A 10177-nucleotide genomic window follows, 5' to 3' on the forward strand; every position below is an offset into this window, starting at 1 on the left:
ATAGTGATGCTCCTAAGCCTATTTGTCCACAATAATCTCCATCAGCTGAAAGGGAGCTAGAGAGCTATGAAGAGGCAGATAAAGAGGATGCAGTGGGTTGAGCGGCGAGATGGAAAGAGGGAGATAAATCAAACAATGTGTTGAGGATAGGGTTAGTGCAGTGTGGGCTCACCGTGCAGCGATGGCAGCTCAGTTAAGTAGTGAGCGGTGAAACATCTGCAAGAGGTCAGCCTGTGTAAATTAACTTCCAGAAAATGAGTCCCACTGGCCCCGGACAGGCGTGCATGAATTATAAGAGGAAGTGTACTAATCGCAGGAAGAACTGTTTGTGCGTGCGATGCAGCTGATAGAGAAGCAGAGAGGCAAAGAGTCCAGATTGAATGTGCAGTCGTTGTGTAGGTGGATATCAAGGTCTGTTGGCTTATTCTGTGTGTGTAGGTGTGAGCAGCTAACCTCAGACGGTTTCCTTCAGCGCATATTCACAGTAACCCTGAAATCCCTGTCACACTACAACACCACCACCATCCTCCTCCTCAGTGGTATACTGCTAAATAAAATGTCGGGTGAACTATGAACTCTGTTAAGTCAGTGCAGAACCACCTCAAACATCCAACAGTATAAACTGAAAACCAGTGGGATTTCTTAAGAGTTTCAATTAATCTTTTGTGTTCTTGAAAAAAAATAAAATTATTTCAAGTTTTTTTTTATTATTTGTGTTTAAACCATCAAACCAACTTAAAGCAATTTATATAGTAGCTTATACAACAGGTCTGTTATATACTTCAACAACAATAGTAGAAGTAGTAAAAGACTCTTTTCATTGATGCTGCTTTCTAATCGCCTTTAATACTGCATTTAATACAGCTTTCTAGAGCACTAATAAGCCATTAATAAGGACATTATTGTAGGTTACCAGGTTGCCTCATTTGGCTGCTGCTGACTTTATAATGAAGACTCTTCAGATGGCAAGTTTGACCTTTTACCTTCTGAAAAGGGGCTACAGAGCGTATGCATAAGATTCATTAACCATAAAGATATAAGACTTTATTAACCTTTTGTAATGTATATCTAATTTGAAAGAGGCAAAGAACCGTATATCTGAATTTTGTTGTCTTAGCTGACATGAATAAGGAATCTATAGGGTGGGTTTTGGTGGGTTTACCCTTTATTACATGACGTTCCTCATCTCAAAGCCAGAGGCCCACTACGTAGTTCAGGCAGTGTGGAAGTACATGAAGTAAATAAAAGTTAAAATACACTCACAGCACAATCCAGACAGTGACACTGCTCCTGTTCGTGTTTTTAATCTGAATAAATGAACAACCAGAGTGAGAGTGAGACCTCCGACATCTAAAGACAGTGTGTCTACCCCATAGAAGGTAACAGATTGGAAGGTAAGATCTCTCTATAATCCAAATGACAACGTTAATCCTCTAAAGTGATTTCCTCCATCAACCCCATGTTATCCTCTCAGAGAGAGCAGCCGCAGGCTCTGATGTTTGTCTGGCAGGTTTTGGGAGGTCAGATTTGCTGTGAATGGTGGAGAGATATAGACACACACCTGTGTGTCCTGACGCATGACAAGAGCCCAGTGCTGTGCATATGTGTGACAACAGCGTCACACTGTGTTTGTATTGACAGTGGATTACCAGATAGATAAAGCGATACCAGTGAGTGTCACGTCTTTCTTGGAGAGAGGACCACCCAACCCTGTCATATAAATTACAATGATGTGTACAGACATGATGACCGGTTATAAATCTCAAGGCGAAGTGATAGACTGAGTCCAGAGATTTAAGTGTTGAAGAGGATGCAAGTCTATAAATCACATCACTGTAGTCTAAGACTGACAAGAAAACTGCCTCAACAACCCTGTATGCAGACACATAAGTACATCTTTCAGCATATTGTAATTCAAGTGGTCTGAGACAAAACTAGACTTCTGCGCCTCTTCTTGGTTCTGTTTTCAGGCTTTAGAAAATCTAGCCTGTGATGGGAGACTGGCCAATCACAAGTCATTTCAGAGAGAGAGAGAGAGAGAGAGAGAGAGCATTCCTATTGGCTGTACTATGCATTGCCCATGTGACAGAGGGGAGAGAGAGAGAGCTGAAAGAAGAGGTCTCACTCAACTTCAAATTCAGGCATTTTTTTGCTTTTACCCACTGCAGCTTTACAGTTCAATTCAAAATATGAAGGGAGTTACATTTGCTGTTAGATAGATACATTTTAACGACACTAAGATCGAGCATGAGTGCAATATTTTGAATCAGACCTTCCTATGTTATTGCTTTTTTTCACCTTTCTTGCCAGATATTTGTGATTAAATGGATATGACCCTCCTTCCTAATGGGTCGAACTGCTAAATAGGGAGACTAAAGTGGTCTGTTATCAAAGGTGATTTCATATGTGACTGAGAACTGCACTATGGGTCCTGTTCTGTTTTTAAACACATACACAGAAGCTGATCCTGATATATAAACCTTATAATCTCTAAGAAGTGATCAGAACATGACATATATAGACAGTGAGTCAGTATGACTCAAGTGAAGGCACAGATTAGTCACAAGAGCCTGAACAGCAACACTAATACTGATGTGAACAACAATCTACATCATGCTCCTGTAATGCAGATGGTTTTATATGGAAGTATGTTGAGTGAGCTGACACAACTGATACCCCTCCACCTAGTTTAATGATACATGTATTGTGGATTTGCTATTGTTTTATTATTGTTTGTGACAGAAATGACAATGAGACTTATTCATAAATGTTTTTCTTATAATGACTCTGATTTTCACAGTTATCAGTATTCATAATAACAACAGAAAAAGAAGACATAAGAAAACACTACATCTGGTTCAGAAATCTGGTGCTTTAAAAAATGCCACTGTCACTGCTTTAATTTGAAAGTAGAACAGGATGACCCTTCACTTCTAGGTCGAATTGAACAGGTGGCACGTTCAGGTGAGTCATACTGCCTGAAAGATTTGATTGATTCAGATTTGTTGCAACTTCTTACTGTAGTGCTGTACTTTAGGTCTATTGTAGTTTATAATATTTTAGCTTATTTTATTTATCTAATTTTAATTGCTTTTATTGTCGTTTCATCATGTTTTAAAATGTTATTGTTCTGCTTTTCTTCACTTCATGTACAGCACTTTGAATCGCCTCTGTGTTTGAAGGGTACTATACAAAAAAAAGTCTTGTCTTCACATGCTCAGTATCTGTAAATGCATATATAATGGTAAATAATAGATAAAACAAGACATCTATTTATGCCCTGGCCTCAATTTTTGACTTCTTTGACATATTTGTTGAAGATGAATGTAGCTTGTGTCAGCACTCAAACACACCACTAGAGGGTAGATTCTTACCATTTTAGCTGCAGAGAGGCTTCATACAAGCTGTTCTCTATCTTTGCTGTAACATCTCAGTTTGCTGGGATAATAATCATCACAGGTGGTGTTATATACAGTTTTGGGTGGAGAAAATGAGCTCCTTTTGTTTTGAGAACTCATACTTCGCATTCTTAAGATGAAAACCTACAAAGTTTGATCAAACAAACAGCATGCTACCACACCTCCTGCACAAATATTAATCCACGTACATGAACACATTCCTTACTGAGCTGCCATAACAACAAGAAACACAGGGAAGGGAGCTTTAAAAGAAGTTAGTTGGATAAAAAGTGTGGAGTGAATTGTGAATACATTTCAACCCACATAAAATGTTAGTGCTTGTTATGCGGCAAGGTTATTAACTAAAACTAAACTAAAACACTAAAAATAAGTACATTTAAGTTAACTGAAATAAAAATAAAAATGATGATGATGGTGTGACCTTACAACATTTAGGCATCGGTGCATATGTTTATTGAGACTGAGATGTCTGTGACTGTGAGTCAATTGCCTTCACAAAGTGTTTTTATTGTAATACCTATTCTGAACTTAAATCTTGCCCCTGACAAAACCACCTTATAATAAAAAATAAAAATAAAACCTTTAAACAATATAACCTAAACTGAAACGAGCAAACCCACTTTGGAAACTAACTGAAACTAAACTGAATTGAAAACAAATATTAAAAACAAAACAAAAAGTAATGAAAAAAACAACAACACAATAATAACTCTTTTGTGCAGCACATTAAAAGACATTTTGGCCTTTTGGCTCCTTCATTGAAGGAACAAGCAGTGAAGTGTTGAGGACAGACACAGACTCAGCTGAATGTGAGCTTTGTTTGATTGTCAGGCTGGTTAACACAGAGCCCCATACACATCTGTCATTTGTGCACTCCACACTGAAGTGAACTGAGCAACACTCACATGATGAGCCGAGCACAGCAACACAAATACTGACGTTAAAGGTTTATTCCACTCAATTTGCACTCTCAGAGATCACAAAAGATACAGTTTTAATGTGTTATTCCCTTTCATGATGCTAAATGCTATATATGAGCAATCTCACTGCTCTAACTACTAATAAATGTAACAATAAAATGTAAAGTTAGTGTACAAAGCTGTTTGTCTGGTATTGTGGATGAACAGCATGCTATATTTGGTGTTCCAACAGAGTTGCCTCTCACTTGGTCTTCCAGATGTTCATATTATAAATATCAAACACAAGAGGTTATTCGATTTATTGACTTTTGGACCAAGGATGCTGCTCCAAAAAAAAGGCGTGGCACAGTCTTATAATGGAGTGTATTCACAATTATGTCTCACATGGCCGGACCTATCTCCACAGTGCTGTGTAGGAAGGTCTGGCCACTCCACAGGTACATTCTGGGATGGGAGAAAAAACGGTGTCAACGCAGTGACGGTGGCTCTGCAAAATAGTCTCTGAAAGGAACTTGTTTTAGTGGAACATTTGCACCCGGCAAAAGAAAACTCCACATACAATATTAAACAAAGTTAACTGTTCACACAATACATTAATGTGAGCTATTTAAATTAGCCGGATACATTATTAAACTTAATTTGCTCTTACCAGTGTATCAGTGTGTATTTCGTCCATAGCAATCCCCACAAATCGATCCCAAAACTTCCCAGTTAGACAGTAAATGCTGTAAACATATTCTTTGTAAATCTTTACAATCATTCCCTGAAAGAAAAAAGCAGGCCTGCATTGTTGCATGATTCACATTTTCTTAAAACTTGCCAAAACTTGCCATTTTCAGCATGTAGCTTGCTTGCTCGAAGTTTGTTGTTGTTTCCCGAAGCCAACAGTTTTGAGAACAGCAACACACAGAGAGCGGAGGGTGAGGGACACGCTCACGCGTCGGATGTCAGGCAATTTATGCTGGAAATGTACTTATGTTGATCCACTTTTAGAAGAGGTGTGAGGAGAATGATAAGAAGAGGATTCCTGGGAACAGTGAGGAAGAAAAGAAAACAAGAAAAGTAAACAGAAGTAACGGACACCTGAGATTAATAACAGTATAATAGGACAATGTATAAATCTGTTGCTATTGTGACATTTCACTCACTGTTCTGTAACTTAATTGTTGTCTAAGTAGCCCAAGGGTTTCTTCTTTTATGTATCCAGCCTCTTCCTTAATTTTCTCGATAAACAGTCACTAAGAATTTCCCCTTGCTCAAACTTCATTATGTAATCTCAAAGCCATAAAATGACAGACATGTTCTTTAACATCTGACTGGAATTGAAATCGCCTCCCTGCACTCTGCTGTGACTAAAGGGAAGGAAGATCGGGGCAGATCACATGAGCGTGGTGGAAAAAAACCTTAGATTTGCTGACATCCCCTTTTTCATTGGCCTTTGTCCAGCGTTCCATTTTACTAGAAAAGCCTCTGTAGACTGCGTACTAAGGTCAGTGAATCTGTACTGGGAGCTGAATACTCTCAAGCTCACAATGGTCTGAGCTGTTGGATAAGCCAGCATAAAGACAAATGAAGCTCAACAACAGCCTGAAGGTTTAGCATTTACAGGTTCAAAGTAATTGAACCCATTTGATACTATTCATTTATGACCCACGAGTTGTTTTCCTAACAAAGATCCCTGCATATGATAAAAGATTTAAAGGAATAGTTTCACATTTTGGGTAATACGCTTATGCCGTTTGTAAAAACATTGGATATTATACCATCCCATATGTTGTGATTACAAGTGGGAAGCTCAGATTTACTTTTAAATTACAATATAGGCCTATCTAACTTGACACTTACTAATATGGAAGAGCCTAAAAAAACAAGCAAACATGGAAGTCCGTTGCTCAAGTTAATTACACCTAAATTTAACAGATATAGTGCTATTTTCAACCCTTATACAACCGAGTCATTAACATCGGAAAGAGTGCTTTATGTTTATGACTTGTGAGTTAGTTGTGTAAGGGTTGAAAATAGCACTATATCGGTTAAATTTAGGTGTAATTACCTTGAACAACGGACTTTGACTGACAGGTCAGGCCAGTGGGGCCGTAAAGTGTGTCGCAGGTTTCTAGGAATAGAGGCCGTAGCAGCGGGAAGTAAGGAGGAAGGACCCAACGGCAGTGGGCAGGGGCAGGGGGCAGTGGGTCAGCGGCCTGACCAAGCCCACTGTTTTTTCTATAACCAATGCAGCATGAAAGCATGGCAGAACTAGCAACCAGCTAGTAAGCTAGCTTGCAAACTCCGTTGTGTCCCCAAACCACGCCGGTCATAAAAAATGAGCCAAAAAGAGTAATCTGGCAATAGCAACGTGCTTTCCTACGCTGTGACAAGAGTGTGTGGATGAAGCATTAAGTTGTTTTTTAAGGTCGGTTTAAATGGAAGTCTATACGGAAGTTAGTCCGTTGGTAGTCTATATCCTTCACGTTCCACTTCCAGGATTGCTCAGGTGCTGTATTTTTTGTTTCCTTCCGCTTACTTTGTGTTGGAATTTTAAATTTGGTGGATATATGAGGACTATTGTTGACTGTTCCTCAGATCTCTGCATGGTAAATTCAGGCAATTCATGGCAAAGCGAGACTAGTCCGTTAGAATACACATAAAAATGATCGCCGCTCTGACCATTATGCTATGTTGACTTGAATGGTCCTTTCTATCCATTTCATTTCTATGGTGAAAAAGCAAAACATGAACAGCTAACAGCATGAACAGCTAAACAGGATTTACCTTTATAAAAAAGCTTATAGGAGTGAGGCCATGTAGGACATGTAAAAAGCAGGTGATTAACACAAAAGCACAATCAGTTACATTACAGAAGACAGGGAAATCTACCTCTACTGAAATTCAACTCCCTTTGACAAGTTCCGCCCCCTTTTCTTTCATCCAAGACTGCTGTGAAGACATGCCCAGACAATGCATTCCTCAGGCAGCCACCTTTTTACAAAGTAGTTTGAACTACTTTTTCTAAGTAGCTTTAGTTAACCAAAGTAGATTTCTCACTAAGGTAGCTTTGCTGTAGTTCCAGTGTGTAGTAATTGCTTAAGTGCAAAGCTTTCAAAGTAGCTTCTTCAACACTGTTTACGTTTAAAGAATGAAGATATAAAATGTTAGTTGTGAGTTAATTAGTGAGCTTTAGAGGCACTGGTAGGCGGATAATGTTATCTTTGGACCGAGCCAGACTAGCTGTTTCCCCTGTTTCCAGTCTAAAGTTTAAAGGAGACATATTATGCTTTTCCTAATTTTTTGTTATATAATATTACGATATTGGATGTTCATGTTAAAGGTGGTCAAAGCTTTAAAAAATGAGGTAATGTATGTAAAAGTAATCCCAGTGAGCAAAAACCTCAAACTTCACAACGTTTTGAACGCTCCACTTCTGACTGTTTTTTCTTCTCTCAGCTCGAAGTGATGTCAATCCGTGCCGGATTCTTTTTTAATATGGTCATCCAGGCACGTTATTGCAGTTTTTACATGACTAATGGCCTTTTTACAGTTGCCCACAGCCGACCTGCCGTGCGCCAATGTGACATCAAAATGATGTAGATCTCACTTGTGCGCCAGGATTTATTTTTTCAGCAGCGCACAACAAAGCGGAAACAGGAAGCATGGACGAGTTCAAAGGCAATCGGATGCCAGGACTCTCAGAGTGACTGCAAATCTCTCTTGTAAACTTACTGGGTTAAGATGAGTTCTTTTAAGGTGAATGAAAGGCTTGATCCAACGAAGTATATAGGTCATCAAATCAAATCGAAGCATTGACGTCAATGCTGCGGCCAGTTCTGCCATTGTTTACCTTTTTCTTTTTCTTCTTCTAGTCCTTAGAAATTGCAGTGTCTGTATCCTTTCCTCATTAGCGCCACCTCTTTTCAGGAGAAGACTGCAACTAGTGTCGGTTGCAGGTCGGCTGCGGGAGTATACCGGACGCTAACAGATAATTCTGTTGGTTTGTCACTATGAGAGACACCTTTCACATTGCACATAGTTATTTCTGGTCTTAATCAGAGCAGCTTGTGGCAACAACATCTTAAAGAGATGACATTCTTTGTAAAAACATGTTACACAATGTATCCCAGTTTCCCCTGCTCACCTGACAGCTTTCAGTCAGATAGTGAGTTTGACACAGACACCCCAAGGCCTGATTCTCTGCCTGTTTCATGGTCATATTGCAGGGCCAGATGGCAGGAAATGTGAAAAAATGAATGAACAGCCAATTGGAGTTCACTTTCTGTGTATGTTATCTTTTAAGTCCGGGAATTGCCAAATTATTGGCTTATCGATTTGGTCTGTATTTAAAATTCTGTGTGTTTTAGATAACACAGTAAACATTCCCAGCTTGACTCATCTGCAGTGTGAGTCAATGTTTGCTGTACAGTTGCCTCAGGATCTTCAGTTTTTTTTGCATCTTTTGTGACTTTGCAAGAGGAAGATCCAAAGATTTAACACAGGCCTTAACCCCAAAAACGTTCAGTCTACTATCATAGAAGACAGCAAATATTCTCCATCCATCGACTAATAGAGTGGTAAAGTAAGTAAGGAGGGGTCGAAGTGAAAGCCCCAAGCATGCTTGTAAAAAGAGGCTTTCTATATATTTATACAAATAAAACATTAACCAGGGGAGATTATCAAATTACTTTACAACATAGTAATTGTTCACTACATACAAAATTGTAACAAATGTCAAGTTATGGAGGTTTGAATGTGGAATTGGTCCCATGACCGCAAAAAGCTCACAAGTTTCCCTCACTTCATCTTTTCTGAATGATATTTGTGTGTTCACCTCCTCCGCCACACATTTCAAGTACATGCAAGTCAGGAGGCATGGAGAGTTTAAACTATATGTTGATGTATAGTACAGGCCAAAGGTTTGGACACACCTTCACATTCAATGCGTTTCCTTTATTTTCATGACTATTTACATTGTAGATTCTCACTGAAGGCATCAAAACTATGAATGAACACATATTGAATTATGTACTTAACAAAAAGTGTGAAATAACTGAAAACATGTCTTATATGTTAGATTCCTCAAAGTAGCCACCCTTTGCTTTTTTGATAGTGCTGCAAACCCTTGGTGTTCTCTCAATGAGCTTCATGAGGTAGTCACCTGAAATGGTTTTCACTTCACAGGTGTGCCTTGTCAGGGTTAATTAGTGGCATTTTTTCCCTTATTAATGGGGTTGGGACCATCAGTTGTGTTGTGCAGAAGTCAGGTTGATACACAGCCGACAGCCCTAATGGACAACTGTTAGAATTCATATTATGGCAAGAACCAATCAGCTAAGTAAAGAGAAATGAGTGGCCATCATTACTTTAACAAATGAAGGTCAGTCAGTCCGGAAAATTGCAAAAACTTTGAATTTGTCCCCAAGTGCAGTCACAAAAACCATCAAGCGCTACAACGAAACTGGCTCACATGAGGACCGCCCCAGGAAAGGAGGACCAAGAGTCACCTCTGCTGCTGAGGATAAGTTCATCCGAATCACCAGCCTCAGAAATCGCAAGTTAACAGCAGCTCAGATTAGAGACCAGATGAATGCCACACAGAGTTCTAGCAGCAGACACATCTCTAGAACAACTGTTAAGAGGAGACTGGGCGAATCAGGCCTTCATGGTCAAGTAGCTGATAGGAAACCACTGCTAAGGAGAGGCAACAAGCAGAAGAGATTTGTTTGGGCCAAGAAACACAAGGAATGGACATTAGACCAATGGAAATTTGTGCTTTGGTCTGATAAGTCCAAATTTTAGATCTTTGGTTCCAACCGCCGTGTCTTTGTGCGACGCAGAAAAGGTGAA

At 39.3% G+C, this 10177-nt stretch overlaps 1 protein-coding gene and 1 long non-coding RNA gene across 2 annotated transcripts in view; both read right to left on the reverse strand.

Annotated features, from left to right (window-relative positions):
- Nucleotides 1-1381, reverse strand: part of rd3 (retinal degeneration 3, GUCY2D regulator) — a 7785-nt gene extending 6404 nt beyond the window's left edge. The window contains exon 1 of the mRNA XM_039781444.1: nucleotides 1264-1381. The gene's annotated coding sequence lies outside the window, so the exon portion shown is untranslated. The remainder of the gene's footprint in view (nucleotides 1-1263) is intronic.
- Nucleotides 1382-4351: 2970 nt separating this feature from the next.
- LOC120546503 lies at nucleotides 4352-5163 on the reverse strand. Its single transcript, XR_005636877.1, has 2 exons — nucleotides 4989-5163; nucleotides 4352-4783 (listed from the first exon to the last, which is right to left on the reverse strand). It is a non-coding gene; the product is annotated as an uncharacterized LOC120546503 (long non-coding RNA).
- Between the last annotated feature and the right edge of the window lie 5014 nt (nucleotides 5164-10177).

Source organism: Perca fluviatilis, chromosome 18, assembly GCF_010015445.1.
Source record: "Perca fluviatilis chromosome 18, GENO_Pfluv_1.0, whole genome shotgun sequence".
Taxonomy (NCBI): Eukaryota; Metazoa; Chordata; class Actinopteri; order Perciformes; family Percidae; genus Perca; species Perca fluviatilis.